This window comes from Mobula birostris, chromosome 22 (genome assembly GCF_030028105.1).
Source record: "Mobula birostris isolate sMobBir1 chromosome 22, sMobBir1.hap1, whole genome shotgun sequence".
Lineage (NCBI taxonomy): Eukaryota > Metazoa > Chordata > Chondrichthyes > Myliobatiformes > Myliobatidae > Mobula > Mobula birostris.
This window is the reverse complement of record NC_092391.1, coordinates 6,888,594-6,905,971: the sequence shown is the minus strand read 5'-3', so window position 1 is coordinate 6,905,971 and position 17,378 is coordinate 6,888,594. Positions and strand designations below refer to the sequence as shown.

The window sequence follows — 17,378 nt, the reverse complement described above, 5'->3', positions numbered from 1 at the left end:
ACCTCTGGCCCCCCAACTTCTCATTCTGGCACCTTCCCCCTTCCTTTTCAGTTTTGATGAAGGGTCTCGGCCTGAATTGTTGACGGTTTACTCCTCTCCATAGATGCTGCCTGACCTGCTGAGTTCCTCCAGCATGTTGTGTGCATTAAACTATATAAAACTGTTTGATGTCATGCTTCTGCACAGTCTGTTAACCACGAGCTGAAGACAAGTGCAATGCATTTAATTTAAACCCGCGCTCCCAATAACATCCACAGCAATCTGTTAAGTGCTCGAAAAGAATGCTGCTCTTCCGCTCGACGCGTGGACCTGTGCAATGAACAATCCTCACTAATGAAACTTAATTAGGAAATAAAACTGCGGCGACACAGAGCAAACAAGAGTGGGATGTTTTCAAGGATGTTTGAGAAACCACTGGATACCTCAGGAGTACCAGAATAATAGACATGTGGGTTTAATTTCCTCAAGAAATTGTAACGAGCAGTTAATGTGTTTGCATGAGTTCCTGTCTGTGCCACTTAATGTGGCCATTATTAACCTGGTGTAAACTGTGTGAGATTCCGGCCTATTCATGGAAGGCGAGGAGGGGAAATGGAACGTAAACAGGGAACTGCAGGCGGGAGGAAATAGGTCAACAACCAGGCGGGAAGGTCAGAGAAAGCGCCAGCGCAAAGTGAGAAATAGGACAAGGGTTCTGTGGTCACCACTGACGACTTGCGTGTGAAACAGAGGCAGGATCAAAGCTGAAAGTAAATCTGTTATCAACGTACATGTATGTCACCACACACTATCCTGAGATTCAAAATCTTGCCAACATTCACAGTAGAGCAAAGAAACACAATAGAGTCATTGAAAAGCTACACACAACAAAGGCGGGAAAACAGCCAATGTGCAAAAGATGACAAACTGCACAAATACAAAAACAAATAAATATCGAGAACATGAGCTGCAAAGACCTTGAACGTGAGTCCATAGGTTGTGGGAACGGTTCAGTGAAGGGGCGAGTGAAGTCTTCCCCTCTGGTTCAGGAGCTGTGGCGTGGGTTTATTGTCATTGAAATACGTGGCGAAATTTATTGTTTTCAGAGTAACACACACAAAATGCTGGAGGAACTCAGCAGGTCAGGCAGCATCTATGGAAATTAACAAACAGTCAATCTTTCGGGCAGAGACCCTCCATCAGAACTGGAAAGGAAGGGGGGAGAGGTCAGAATAAGAAGATGGGAAGAGAGGGTGGAGTACAAGATGGCCGGTGAGGGGGAGGAAACAAAGTGAGAAGCTGAGAGGTGATTGGTGGAACAGGCAAAGGGCCGAAGGAGGAATCTGATAGGACAGGATATGGAGAAAGGGAAGGAGGAGGCAAACCAGAGAAACAGGGAAGTTCAACAAGAGGAAGCACTTTCAACAGGCAGGAGGGAGAACAGAGAAAACAACAGCGTGAAGTGAGAAATGGCACAAGGATAACATAGTCACAGCTGCAACTTGCATTTGTATGGCACCTGTTACATTACAACTCAGGTCCTCACCCTGAGAACGTAGAACGTCACAGCACAATACAGGCCATTCAGTCCATTGTATTTTGCCAAGTTTTTAAGTTCAAATTTTAAAGTAAATTTATTACCAAAGTATGTACAGTATATGTCACCATATTCTAACTACCTTGAGATTCATTTTCTTGCAGGCATTCACAATAGATACAAAGAAACACCAATAGAATCAATGACAAAGACAGACAAACATGCAAAAGAAGATAAACTGAAAATACAAAACAAACTAATAATAAATAACCTACTGTAAGATCAATTTAAGCCCTTGCTCCCCATGTTGTAAAACTGTATTTAACGTGCATTGTAAAACATCCTTGAAAATGAGTCCACAGGTTGTGGAATCAGTTCAGGGTTGTGGTGAGTGAAGTTATCCACACCAGTTCAAGGGCCTGATGGTTGAGGGGTATTAACCGAAGGGTCACCTACTTCCTGCCCAATGGTAATAGAGAGAAGAGAGCTTGGCCTGGATGGTGGGGCTCCTTCAACTTGCTTGCAGAAGGCAGAGGGTCGTGGTGGAAGGAGTACATTCAGATTGGAGGATTGTGACTAGTGGTGTCCCACAAGGATCTGTTCTGGGACCTCTACTTTTCGTGATTTTTATTAACGACCTGGATGTGGGGTTAGAAGGGTAGATTGGCAAGTTTGCAGACGACACAAAGGTTGGTGGTGTTGTAGATAGTGTAGAGGATTGTCGAACATTACAAAGGGACGTTGATAGGATGCAGAAGTGGGCTGAGAAGTGGCAGATGGAGTTCAACCCGGAGAAGTGTGAGGTGGTACACTTTGGAAGGACAAACTCCAAGGCAGAGTACAAAGTAAATGGCAGGATACTTGGTAGTGTGGAGGAGCAGAGGGATCTCGGGGTACATGTCCACAGATCCCTGAAAGTTGCCTCACAGGTGGATAGGGTAGTTAAGAAAGCTTATGGGGTGTTAGCTTTCATAAGTCGAGGGATAGAGTTTAAGAGTCGCGATGTAATGATGCAGCTGGATAAAACTATGGTTAGGCCACACTTGGAGTACCGTGTCCAGTTCTGGTCGCCTCACTATAGGAAGGATGTGGAAGCATTGGAAAGGTTACAGAGGAGATTTACCAGGATTCTGCCTGGTTTAGAGAGTATGCATTATGATCAGAGATTAAGGGAGCTAGGGCTTTACTCTCTGGAGAGAAGGAGGATGAGAGGAGACATAATAGAGGTGTACAAGATTCGAAGAAGGAGTCTGAGAGTCTGTGTGGGAGTGCCGAGAAAGACATTTTTGAAATTTTCGTTATTTTTTTTTTCTCCAACGGCGTTCTGAGAGGCGGGACTGCGCAGGCGTGTGACGTCGGGCTGTGCAGCGTGGCAGATTTAAAAGGAACAGAGCCTCATAGAGCGGGCAGCATAGTTTGCGGGCTGCGGAGTGAGCCGGGAGCAGAGTGAAGACTTAAGGGCTTCGGCTCAACGGGCTTAGGCGGAAACAGGCGAGGAAGGTTTGGCATTCATTTTCAGTTGTTAGTTGAGGAGAGGGGCAGTATGAGTGTGCGGGCAGTTTGCTGTTCTCGGTGTCGGATGTGGGAGGCCCTGGAGTCTCCAAGCCTCCCGGACGCCTACATCTGCGCCAAGTGCATCGAGATGCAGCTCCTAAGGGACCGCATTACGGAACTGGAGCTGCAGCTCGATGACCTTCGTCTGGTCAGGGAGAGTGAGGAGGTGGTAGAGAGGAGTTGCAGGCAGGTGGTCACGCCGGGGCCACGGGAGGCAGACAAGTGGGTCATGGTTAGGAGGGGGAAGGGGAAGAGTCAGGTAATTGAGAGTACCCCGGTGGCTGTGCCCCTTAACAACAGGTACTCCTGTTTGAGTACTGTTGGGGGGGACAGCTTACCCGGGGGAAGCGACAGTGGCCGTGCCTCCGGCACAGAGTCTGGCCCTGTAGCTCGGAAGGGTAGGGCAAGGAAGAGGAGGGCAGTTGTGATAGGGGACTCGATAGTAAGGGGGTCAGATAGGCGATTCTGTGGACGCAGTCCAGAGACCCGGATGGTAGATTGCCTCCCTGGTGCCAGGGTCCGGGATATTTCTGATCGTGTCCAAGATATCCTGAAGTGGGAGGGTGAGGAGCCAGAGGTCGTGGTACATATAGGTACCAATGACATAGGTAGGAAAAGGGATGAGGTCCTGAAAGGAGAATATAGGGAGCTAGGAAGGGAGTTGAGGAAAAGGACCGCAAAGGTAGTAATCTCGGGATTACTGCCTGTGCCACGCGACAGTGAGAGTAGGAATGCGATGAGGTGGAGGATAAATGCGTGGCTGAGGGATTGGAGCAGGGGGCAGGGATTCAAGTTTTTGGATCATTAGGACCTCTTTTGGCGCAGGCGTGACCTGTACAAAAAGAACGGGTTACACTTGAATCCTAGGGGGACCAATATCTTGGCAGGAAGATTAGCGGGGGCTATTGAGGTGACTTTAAACTAGAATGGTTGGGGGGTGGGAATCAAATTAAAGAGGCTAGGCGTGAGGAGGTTAGTTCACAACAGGGGGATGGGAACCAGTGCAGAGAGACAGAGGGGTGTAAAGTGAGGGTAGAAGCAAAAAGTACTATGGAGAAAAGTAAAAGTGGCAGGCCGACAAATCTAGGGCAAGCATTAAAAAGGGCCACTTTTCAGTATAATTGTATAAGGGCTAAGAGAGTTGTAAAAGAGCGCCTGAAGGCTTTGTGTGTCAATGCAAGGAGCATTCGTAATAAGGTGGATGAATTGAAAGTGCAGATTGTTATTAATGATTATGATATAGTTGGGATCACAGAGACATGGCTCCAGGGTGACCAGGGATGGGAGCTCAACGTTCAGGGATATTCAATATTCAGGAGGGATAGACATGAAGGAAGGGGAGGTGGGGTGGCGTTGCTGGTTAAAGAAGAGATTAACGCAATAGAAAGGAAAGACATAAGCCGGGAAGATGTGGAATCGATATGGGTAGAGCTGCGTAACACTAAGGGGCAGAAGACGCTGGTGGGAGTTGTGTACAGGCCACCTAACAGTAGTAGTGAGGTCAGAGATGGTATTAAACAGGAAATTAGAAATGTGTGCAATAAAGGAACGGCAGTTATAATGGGTGACTTCAATCTACATGTAGATTGGGTGAACCAAATTGGTAAAGGTGCTGAGGAAGAGGATTTCTTGGAATGTATGCGGGATGGTTTTTTGAACCAACATGTCGAGGAACCAACTAGAGAGCAGGCTATTCTGGACTGGGTTTTGAGCAATGAGGAAGGGTTAATTAGCAATCTTGTCGTGAGAGGCCCCTTGGGTAAGAGTGACCATAATATGGTGGAATTCTTCATTAAGATGGAGAGTGACATAGTTAATTCAGAAACAAAGGTTCTGAACTTAAAGAGGGGTAACTTTGAAGGTATGAGACGTGAATTAGCTAAGATAGACTGGCAAATGACACTTAAAGGATTGACGGTGGATATGCAATGGCAAGCATTTAAAGGTTGCATGGATGAACTACAACAATTGTTCATCCCAGTTTGGCAAAAGAATAAATCAAGGAAGGTAGTGCACCCGTGGCTGACAAGAGGAATTAGGGATAGTATCAATTCCAAAGAAGAAGCATACAAATTAGCCAGAGAAAGTGGCTCACCTGAGGACTGGGAGAAATTCAGAGTTCAGCAGATGAGGACAAAGGGCTTAATTCGGAAGGGGAAAAAAGATTATGAGAGAAAACTGGCAGGCAACATAAAAACGGATTGTAAAAGCTTTTATAGATATGTAAAAAGGAAAAGACTGGTAAAGACAAATGTAGGTCCCCTGCAGACAGAAACAGGTGAATTGATTATGGGGAGCAAGGACATGGCAGACCAATTGAATAATTACTTTGGTTCTGTCTTCACTAAGGAGGACATGAATAATCTTCCAGAAATAGTAGGGGACAGAGGGTCCAGTGAGATGGAGGAACTGAGCGAAATACATGTTAGTAGGGAAGTGGTGTTAGGTAAATTGAAGGGATTGAAGGCAGATAAATCCCCAGGGCCAGATGGTCTGCATCCCAGAGTGCTTAAGGAAGTAGCCCAAGAAATAGTGGATGCATTAGTGATAATTTTTCAAAACTCGTTAGATTCTGGACTAGTTCCTGAGGATTGGAGGGTGGCTAATGTAACCCCACTTTTTAAAAAAGGAGGGAGAGAGAAACCGGGGAATTATAGACCGGTTAGCCTAACGTCGGTGGTGGGGAAACTGCTGGAGTCAGTTATCAAGGATGTGATAACAGCATATTTGGAAAGCGGTGAAATGATCGGACAAAGTCAGCATGGATTTGTGAAAGGAAAATCATGTCTGACGAATCTCAAAGAATTTTTTGAGGATGTAACTAGTAGAGTGGATAGGGGAGAACCTGTGGATGTGGTATATTTGGATTTTCAGAAGGCTTTTGACAAGGTCCCACACAGGAGATTAGTGTGCAAACTTAAAGCACACGGTATTGGGGGTAAGGTATTGGTGTGGGTGGAGAGTTGGTTAGCAGACAGGAAGCAAAGAGTGGGAATAAACGGGACCTTTTCAGAATGGCAGGCAGTGACTAGTGGGGTACCGCAAGGCTCAGTGCTGGGACCCCAGTTGTTTACAATATATATTAATGACTTGGATGAGGGAATTAAATGCAGCATCTCCAAGTTTGCGGATGACACGAAGCTGGGGGGTAGTGTTAGCTGTGAGGAGGATGCTAAGAGGATGCAGGGTGACTTGGATAGGTTGGGTGAGTGGGCAAATTCATGGCAGATGCAATTTAATGTGGATAAATGTGAAGTTATCCACTTTGGTGGCAAAAATAGGAAAACAGATTATTATCTGAATGGTGGCCAATTAGGAAAAGGGGAGGTGCAACGAGACCTGGGTGTCATTATGCACCAGTCATTGAAAGTGGGCATGCAGGTACAGCAGGCGGTGAAAAAGGCGAATGGTATGCTGGCATTTATAGCGAGAGGATTCGAGTACAGGAGCAGGGAGGTACTACTGCAGTTGTACAAGGCCTTGGTGAGACCACACCTGGAGTATTGTGTGCAGTTTTGGTCCCCTAATCTGAGGAAAGACATCCTTGTCATAGAGGGAGTACAAAGAAGGTTCACCAGATTGATTCCTGGGATGGCAGGACTTTCATATGAAGAAAGACTGGATGAACTGGGCTTGTACTCATTGGAATTTAGAAGATTGAGGGGGGATCTGATTGAAACGTATAAGATCCTAAAGGGATTGGACAGGCTAGATGCAGGAAGATTGTTCCCGATGTTGGGGAAGTCCAGAACGAGGGGCCACAGTTTGAGGATAGAGGGGAAGCCTTTTAGGACCGGGATTAGCAAAAACTTCTTCACACAGAGAGTGGTGAATCTGTGGAATTCTCTGCCACAGGAAGCAGTTGAGGCCAGTTCATTGGCTATATTTAAGAGGGAGTTAGATATGGCCCTTGTGGCTACGGGGGTCAGGGGGTATGGAGGGAAGGCTGGGGCGGGGTTCTGAGTTGGATGATCAGCCATGATCATAATAAATGGCGGTGCAGGCTCGAAGGGCCGAATGGCCTACTCCTGCACCTATTTTCTATGTTTCTATGTTTCTATTAAGAGGAATAGATAGAGTAGATAGCCAGCGCCTCTTCCCCAGGGCACCACTGCTTAATACAAGAAGACATGGCTTTAAGGTAAGGGGTGGGAAGTTCAAGGGGGATATTAGAGGAAGGTTTTTTACTCAGAGAGTGGTTGGTGTGTGGAATACACTGCCTGAGTCAGTGGTGGAGGCAGATACACTCGTGAAGTTTAATAGACTACTAGACAGGTATATGGAGGAATTTAAGGTGGGGGGGTTATATGGGAGGCAGGGTTTGAGGGTCAGCACAACATTGTGGGCCGAAGGGCCTGTAATGTGCTGTACTATTCTATGTTCTAACTTGAAACTCAAGTTTAATTGTCATTCAACCATACATGAGTACTCATAAGTACAGCCAAAGGAAACAATGTTACTCCAGGGCCGGGGTACAAAATACAGTACGAACAGTCACACACAGCACAAAGCACATATAAGATAATGGGATACATACAATTTCAGAAAAAGATAGTGTCATGTCCTGCAGATTGATGGTGCTTGGATGTTCTCAGCAGGAACAAGCGCACAGCAGTCCACAGCCGAATGCAGTCCCACTTGACTTCACCGAGCAAACGCTAGAGGGGCCAGCACCTAACCCCACTACACTGACTCTGGCATCTCCTCTCCCGGGCAACTTCACCGGGAGACCTTGCGGAATGAGGCCTAGGCTGCACTACAGCTGCGGCCGTGCAGCTCCCCACCAATGAACCAGTGAACTGAACTTGCAGTATTCTACATTAACTATGTCCAGTAGGTCTTCCAATCACAAGTAACATGGGCAAGACAATCACTCGCTGTTAGACTGCACACCGCCTTCACACACCCACTCCAACGTCTTTCACACAAGAGTTCCTTCAGCAGGCCAGGCAGCATCTATGGAAAAGAGTAAATAGTCGATATTTCGGGCTGAGACCCTTCATCAGGACAGATGAGGACCAGATAACCAGTGTCTGATTCCCATGGTGGATGTTGTTGAACCATGGTGTGGAAGGACTAGATAAAGTGGTCTAGATAAAGGTCTGTATAACTTACTGAAAGGCCTAGACAGAGTGGATGTGGAGAGGATGTATCCTATTGTGGGGGAGTCTAGGATCAAAGGGCGTAGACTCAGGATAGAGGGACATCCATTTAGAAGACAGATGAGAAGGAATTTCTTCCGCCAGAGGTTGCTAATCTGTGGAGTTCATTGCCACAGATGGTTGGAGGCCAAGACATTGGGTATCTTTAAAGCAGGGTTTGATAGGTTCTTGATTAATAAGGGTATCAACGTTACCAGGAGAAGGCAGGAGAATGGGGTTGAGAGGGATAATAAATCAGTCATGATGGAATGGGATAGTAGACTGGCCTAATTCTACTCCTGTCCTGCGGTTGGATGCCTATCTGTAAGTGTGAGTGGGTGGTGACTTGTTTCCTTGTTGTTGTTGCTGCTCGTGTTGTTCTGCTGAACTTGCATGCCATGTTGGTGCCAGAATATGTGGCAACACTTGTGGGCTGCCCCCAGCACATCCTTAAACTGTGTTGTTTGTTAATTGAGATGACACATTTCACCGTATCTGTGATAAATAATTCTGGATCAGAATCCGAAAACAAAAGAAGGAGCGAGTTTGTAATTGCCGGTTAATCTGGTGACAATTAGAGCGAAACATGAACAAGCACAGCACGTGATTCAGAGAAATGTCTCCTGTCCTCTCCTTGACACTTGTATCCTGAAAATGACATTAAACGATCTTGAATTTTGTATTTTGTATTTAAAGTATTAGCCACGTCAATATTTCACCCAAGCATGAACAATTCACGTTAACATCACTGCAAAGCCATTGGCAAGCAAAATATTTGAAATCTTATTAACAAATCATCTTTGGCAGCTTCCTTGCTGAATGTCAAAGCCTAATCTGGAAACCACAGAGTCAAGTTATCGCACGCAGCTTCTCTTTCTTAATTGTGGCACTTTAATGATTATTGTTTTGCTCTCCTAACTCTCCCACACTCCTGCTTTTTACAATATTTATGTATATGGGCCCTGTCCATTTCTCGTTACTTCCACCAGAGCTACATGACTCTGTAGACCCTCACTCAAAGATTCAGGAGCAGCTTCTTCCCCTCCACATTCAGTTTTCTGAATGCTCCACGAACCCACCAACACTACCTTGTTGTTCCTTTCTTTTGTTTTATTTATTTATTCTGTAATTTGTAGTCTTTGTACTGCTACTGCTCTAAGGTTACGGTTCAATTCCTGCTGATGCCTGTAACGGGTTTGTACGTTCTCCACATGATCGTGTAGGTTTCCTCTGGGTGCTCTGGTTTCCGCCCACATTCCAAAGGTGTACTGGTTAGGGTTAGTAAGTTGTGGGCATGATACATCGGCACTGGAATCGTTATGACATTTGCAGGCTGCCCCCAGCACACTCCCGTACTGTGTTGGTTGTTGCCACAAGTGACACATTTCACTGGATGCTTCTATGTTTCGAAGGACGTGTGACAAATAACCCTCATCTCCTTCATCTCAAATTTCACATTCATATTCCAGACGGACAGATCAGGGTCAGTAAGTTGGCACCGGAACTGTGGCGACACTTGTGGTCTGTCCCAGCACCTTCGGTTTAAGATGATGCTACTGAAGGTGGGCGACAGAAATGTGACTAGATATTCTATTAACAACACTTTTTTATGGGGAGAATCGTGGTAAATGATCACCACAAACAATGAAGAGGCAAGTGAAAGCAAGTCAGATCTGAGGGTCAAGGTGTACAGAGGCAAGATGGAGCTGGAGTGAGGTCAAAGCATTTTTGGGTGGCTGGAGTGAGGTCGAGATGAAGTTGGGGAGAGCGGAGGCCAGGCTGACTTGGAGGTGTCACGCACGGGCCAGCCCACAGTGTACCTCTGCAGAGGGGCCCAGGTCCTACTGCGGGGGACGACCTGGTGCTTCAACAATTTAAATGCCAGGCCGGATGGACTGCAAAGGCAACGCGTCGGGACCGGAAGTGAGCATCAGGGCCGGTTCTGTTCTGCGACGTTCTATTCCGCTCTCCTCGGCTCTGAGGTTGAGGCTGTGTCGTGATTAGTGTCTGCGAGCTTCCCAGCGATTTGTCTCTGCGCGATGGACTGAGGTTGAGATTCCGGCTGCCTCCGGATTCAGGATTATGGACTCAATTTCATTCGGAATGCTGACGCCTGCTTTATTGTTTGCATGATTTTTTTTTCTCTCTCTGCTTTGAGTGTTCATCTTTGTTTTCAACTGAGTTCTTTCGGGTTTCTTTGTTTTGTGGCTGCCTGTAAGGAGATGAATCTCAAGGTTGTATAATGTATACATACTTGATAACAAATGTACTTTGAAAGTGTTGGTAGTTGGCACAAAGGACATATTTTACCATATGTTTTGATGCACGTGTGACAAATAAAGCCAATCTCCTTTAGTCTCAAATTTCACTTCACATAAGACAGTGAAAGAAGCCTGATTCTGATTCTGACACAGAGCCATGTGTTTTTTGAAGAAGTCACAGAGCCAGAAAGACAAGTGTGGGCAAGAAGGTACTGGAGTGAAGGGGGGGGGGGGGGAGAACAGTGTACATTTCTGTTTTTATCCACCAGCCTGCTTAGTAGAATTCCTATCTTTTTTTCACAAGACATCAGACATAGGAGCCCATCAAGTCTATTCCATCATTCCATTATGGCTAATTTACCCCATTCTTCGGTCTATAACCTTTGACACCATGACTAACCAAGAACCTACCAACCTCCACTTTAAATCTACCCAGTGCATTTGGATTTCACAGCTGTCTGTGGCAATGAGTACCCCAGATGCACCACCCTCCGGCTACATAAATTTTTCCTCATCTCTGTTCTAAAGGGACAACCCTTAATTTTAAGGCCGTGTCTTTTCCTCCACTATTGGAAACATCCTCTCCATATCCACTTTATCCAGACATTTCAATATATTATTCTTCTAAACTCCACTTGTAGAAGGATTATCTTCAATTCCCCCACATTAAACGCAACATTCCAATTTTTTTCAGTCACCCATTTAAAATCATAAAATCTTAGATATAATATTAGAGTCTGAAGCATTGAAATATCTGCCCATTGGGACCCTTCACCTCCCTGCAGGGACTCTCCTGCTTACGTCAATCAGTTTTTAATTCTCCCTAGATCAGGGGTTCCCAACCTGGGATCCACAGACCTCTCTGCTAATGGTATTGGTCCAGGGCATAAAAAAGGTTGAGAAACCCTGTTCTAGATTGAAAGAAAGATGAATATAAGAAAGATGACCTTTTATGTCACATGTACATCAAAGCATACAGTGAAATGCGTCATTTCTGTCAACAACCACTATCAGAAACATCCACTCTATCTAGGCCCTTCAATATTTGATAGGTTTCAACAAGATCGCCATTCATTCTTCTGAACTCCGGCGAGTACAGGCCCAGAGCTGTCAAACGCTCCTCATACATTAACCCTTTCATTCCCAGAATCGTTCTCATAAACCACCTCAGAACCCTCTCCATATCATGTTAGTCTGCACTGTACTGTGCATTTATAAAATGGCATGGGTACACTGTAGGCATGCAAAGCCCCATTCTCTTCAGCCTCCTTAGAAAGGAGAGGCATTGGCGAATGTTCCTGATTGTGTAGAATTGCGTAGGATTATGAGAGATTGTGCGAGATGTTCTGTCTCTCGTTCTCTCTGCCTCTCTCTCTCTCTGTCTGCCTCTGCCTCTGTTTCTGCTATACCTTATCTCCTCCTCAGTCACTGATCAAAATCATGGGACAATTGGGAAGATATCCAAGGAGAAATATTTCAATCTCAGCTAGAATTGCAGATCAGATAACTTGGTCATTTTCACACTCCCAAGCACAGTAACTTGCTTCACTGGTGGCTGTACGTCCCACAGACTTCAAAGATTTAAGCTATAAAAAATTAACTTTCTCTATCACATGTAAGTCAAATACTTCAAAACATACAGCGAAATACATAGCAACACACATCAAAGTTGCTGGTGAACGCAGCAGGCCAGGCAGCGTCTCTAGGAAGAGGTACAGTTGACGTTTTGGGCTGAGACCCTTCATCAGGACTAACTGAAGGAAGAGCTAGTAAGAGATTTGAAAGCAGGATGGGGAGGGGGAGATCCAAAATGATCGGAGAAGACAGGAGGGGGAGGGATGGAGCCAAGAGCTGGACAGGTGATTGGCAAAAGGGATACGAGAGGATCATGGGACAGGAGGCCCAGGGAGAAGGAAAAGGGGGAGGGGGGAAAAACCCAGAGGATGGGCAAGGGGTATAGTCAGAGGGACAGAGGGAGAAAAAAGAGAGAGAGAGAAAGAATGTGTGTATAAAAATAAATAACAGATGGGGTATGAGGCGGAAGTGGGGCACTAGCAGAAGTTAGAGAAGTCAATGTTCATGCCATCAGGTTGGAGGCTACCCAGACGGAATATAAGGTGTTGTTCCTCCAACCTGAGTGTGGCTTCATCTTTACAGTAGAGGAGTCAATGACCAACACAGTACGAGGATGTGCTGGGGGCAGCCCGTAAGTGTCACCCCACTTCCGCTGCCGACATAACATGCCCACAACTCACTAACCCTAACCCATACGTTTTTGGAATACAGGCAGAAACCGGAGCACCTGCAGGAAATCCATGTAGTCAAGGGGAGAATGTACAAACTCCTTAGATAGATAGATACTTTATTGATTCCAAAGGAACTTACAGTGTCACAGTAGCATTACAAGTGCACAGATACAAATATTAGAAGAGAAGGAGAAAGAATAAAAATAAGTTACCACAAACAGTCTAAGGGGGTCATCACTTCTCCAGCTATAGGCTGACTCATTACAGAGCCTCATGGCCAAGGGCAAGAATGACCTCATACAGCGCTCTTTGGAGCAGCACAGTTGTCTCACAGACAGCAGTGGGAATTAATTCCATTTGTGAACACTGGTGATGGAAGACATTATGGTAACTGCTGCACCACCATCTAAGTTTCTGCAGATGTACAGGGGAGAGCATCCTGACTGGTTGCATCCCTGGTGGGTGCGCAGGCTCCAGAGCACCAGATGATTCTAGGAGACGGCAGAGGGTTGAAGGTTCAGCATCCGACACGAAGAACCCTCACCATCTAGGATAAGCCCTCTTCTCATTACTACTATCAAGGGGGAACCCACACTCGATGTTTTGAAACAGTTTCTTCCACCTTGCTGTTGAATTTCTGAATATTCCATGAACCAATGAAAAATATTTCATGAAACATCTTTTGCGTTATTTATTAATTTTTGTAATTTATAGTAATTTATTTTAATGGGTGGAAGGTTGGAGATACGTCTCTACCAAAGGAGGTGTAAGGCGCTCCCTCCCTCCGCTGGTCTGCAGGTTACCCTTGGGCAAGGTGTAGCACCTGCTTACCCCCACGATCAGGGTCACGTGAAGCCATGGGAGCAGGTGGTGGATGGCCGAATGAGCAGCTGGTGCATAACACAAGTCCTGACTATGCGACCACTGACGCCAAGCAGACAATCTCTGAAGAGTATTGATAATGGCTGGGGTCACCTGTCTTGTCCAGAAGAAAGCAATGGCAAACCACTTGTGTAGAAAAACTTACCAAGAACAGTCATGGTCCTGAGACCATGATCACCCATGCCACACAACATAGGACATGATGATGATGATGTTAGTAATGTTAATATCTTGCAATGTACCACTATTGCAGATTTCATGATGTCGATCAGTGATAATAAACCTGATTCTGACTCTCCCTGCGACCGCTCACGTTTCCCCACGCATACTTTGGTTTCCTCCCACAATCCAACGTTGCGTGGATTGGTAGATTATATTGCTACTGTGAACAGTGCTAACGAGGGTAGAATCTTGGGGGGAGTTGATGAGGATAAAATGGGCTAGCGTCAGATTAGTGTAACTCGGTGCTTAATGGCCAGCATGGAATCAGAGGGGCTGAAGGGTCCCCTCAGCCCGCAGGGTCCTGAACCAAAGGGGATAACCTCACTCACCACAGCACCGAACCGTTCTCACAACCGATGGACTCACTTTCAAGAACTTTTCATCTCATGTTCTCGATTTTTATTGTTAATTTATTTACTGTTATTAATTCTTTTTTCTCTTTTGTATTTGCACAATTTGTTGCCTTTTGCACAGTGGTTGTTTGTCTGTCCTACTAGGTGCGGACTTTCATTGTTCATTCTGTTGCTTGGATTTACCGTGTATGTCACCAAGACAATGGATCCCAGGTTATAAATGGTGACATACTCAGTCTGTACTTTGATCTGAACTTTGAATGATGCTGGATAGTTGAGGCAGGGCTTGAATACTGTCACCTCTGATAAAGTAAAATCAAGCGACATAGGCAACAAAAGGGCTTTGCTTCCAGATGGGCTCAATGCCTTCTGTGCTCGCTTTGATTGTCAAAACATGGACGGACCATCATGAACACTCACATCCCCCGATGATCCTGTGATTTTAGTCTCTGAGGCTGACGTGCGAACAGATAAACACACAAAAAGCATCCGACCCAGACGGGGCACCTGGCCAAACCCCTGACCCATACTGATCAACTGAGTGGAGTGCTCACTGAGATCTTTAACCTGTCACTTTGGCAGTATGTGGTAACAACCTGCTTCAAGCAGACTTCACTCACACCGGTGCCTAAGGAGAATGCCTCAATGACTATTGTCCAGAAGCACTCACATCCACAGTGAAGAAGTGTTTTGAGGGTGATGATGAAACATAGCAACTCCTGCCTGCAAAGCATCTTGAATCTGTTCCAATTTGCCTACTGGAATAATAGGTCCACAGCAGATGTCATCTCAGTGGCTCCTCACTCTACCCAGCACAAAGAGGATGCTGTCCAAGTTGCGTGCCATCTTGGTCAATGTCTCCCATCCACTACATAATGTACTGGTTGGGCACAGGAGTACATTCAGCCAGAGACTCATTCCACCGAGATGCAACACTGAGCATCATAGGAAGTCATTCCTGCCTGTGACCATCAAACTTTACAACTCCTCCCTTGGAGAGTCAGACACCCTGAGCCGATAGGCTGGTCCTGGACTTATTTCCTGGCATAATTTACATATTACTATTTAACTATTTATGGTTTTATTACTATTTAATTATTTATGGTGCAACTGTAACGAAAACCAATTTCCCCCGGGATCAATAAAGTATGACTATGACTATGACATCTGGATAGTAAAGATGCATACATCAGGATGCTCTTTATCGACTACAGCTCAGCATTCAACACTATCATCCTCTCAGAACTAATCAATAAGCTTCAAGACTTTGGCCGCAAAAGCTCCTTGTGCACTAGGATCCTGGATTTCCTCACTCGCAGACCCAGTCAGTTCGGGTTGGCCACAACATCTCCTCCACAATCTCCATCAGCACAGGTGCACTTCAAGGCAGTGTGCCTAACCCCTTGCTCTACTCACTTTCAACGTATGAATGTGTGGTTAAGCACAGCTTCAATGTCATATTTAAGTTTGCTGATGACACCACTGTCTTGGGCCAAATCAAAGGTGGTGATGAATGGGCATATAGGAGGGAGACTGAAAATCTAGCGGTGGTGTCATAACAACAACCTCTTACTCAATGTCAGCAAGACCAATGAACTGATTATTAATTTCAGGAGGAGGAAGCTGAAGGTCCATGAACCAGTCCTCATTGGAGAGGGTCAGCAACCTCAAATTCCTCGGTGTTATTATTTCAGGAGACCTGTCCCAGGCTCAGCACGTAAGAGCAATTGCCAGGAAAGTATGGCAGCACACCCTGCTTCCTTAGGAGTTTGCAAAGATTTGGCATGACATCGAAAACTTTTACAAACTTCTATAGATGTGTGGTGGAGGGTATCTTGACTGGCTACATCTCTGCATGATATGGAAACATCAGTAATGCCCTTGAAAGGAAAATCCAACAAAACGTAATGAATATGACCCATTCCATCAATATGTCCCCACCATTGAGCTCATCTACATGGAACTTATCACAGGAAAGCAGCATCCATCATCAGAGACCCCCACCACTTAGGTTAGGCTCTCTACTTGCTGCTGCCTTCAGGGAGAAGGTACAGAAGCCTCAGGACTCACACCACCAGGTTCAGGAACAGTTATTACCCCTCAACCAACAGGCTCTTGAACCAGAGGGGATAATTTCACTCAACTTCACCTGCCCCATCACTGAAATGTTCCCACAGCCAATGGGCTCACTTTCAAGGGCTCTTCATCTCATGTTCTCGGTATTTATTAATTATATATTTATTATTATTAATCTCTTCCTTTTTGTATTTGTACAGTTTGTTGTGTTTTGCCACCTGGTTGAACACCCAGTGGTGTGGTCTTTCATTGATTTATTAGGTTATTATTCTATCATGGATTTATTGACTATGCCCACTGGAAAATGAATCTCAGGGTTGTATACGGTGGCATATATGTACTTTGATAATAAATGTACTTTGAACTATGAACTTTGAACTTTTTCCAAGCTGTATCAGACGCTAACTCAAAACTCTCAGACAGCTCATGAAAAAGGAAATGGAGTCACAATGAGATTGCAAAAAGCCAACAATAGTATGCATAAGATGTAGGAGCAGAATTAGATCATTTGGCCCATCTAGTTGCTCTGCTATTTGATGAAGCCTGATTTATTATCCCTCTTAAACCCCATTCTGCTCCCTTCTCCCCATTATCTTTGACACCCTTATTAATTAAGTACCTATCCTCCTCTGCTTTAAATATACGAGTTGGAAAATTATGTGGCCTCCACAGCTATTCTGTGGCAGTAAATTCTATAGATTCACTACCCTCTGACTAAAGAAATTCCTCCTCACCTCTTTTCGGAAGAGTCATCCTTGTATTCTAAGGCTGTGCCCTCTGGTCCTAGGCTCCCCCACCACAGGAAACATCCTCTCCAGATCCATGCTATTGAGGTCTTCCAATATTCGATAGATTTCAATGAGATCCCCCCCACCCCCGCATTCTTCTAAACTTCAATGAGTGGCAGGCCCAGAACCATCAAATGCTTCTCATACATTAACCCTGTCATTCCCAGGATATTTCTTGTAAGCCTCCTCTGGACTGTTTCCAAAACCAGCACAGCCTTTCTTAGGTACGGGGGCTCAGAACTACCCATAAAACTCAAAGTGCAGCCGGAACAATGCCTTATAAAGCTACAGCATTACATCCTTGCTTCTATACTCCAGTCCTCTTGAAAGGAATGCTAA

General features: G+C 45.4%; 1 protein-coding gene across 7 annotated transcripts in view; it reads right to left on the bottom strand.

The window, feature by feature from the left end:
* Window positions 1-17,378, bottom strand: part of LOC140186048 (serine/threonine-protein kinase Nek6-like) — a 177,255-nt gene that overhangs the window by 109,639 nt on the left and 50,238 nt on the right. The gene's annotated exons all lie outside the window — the stretch shown is intronic.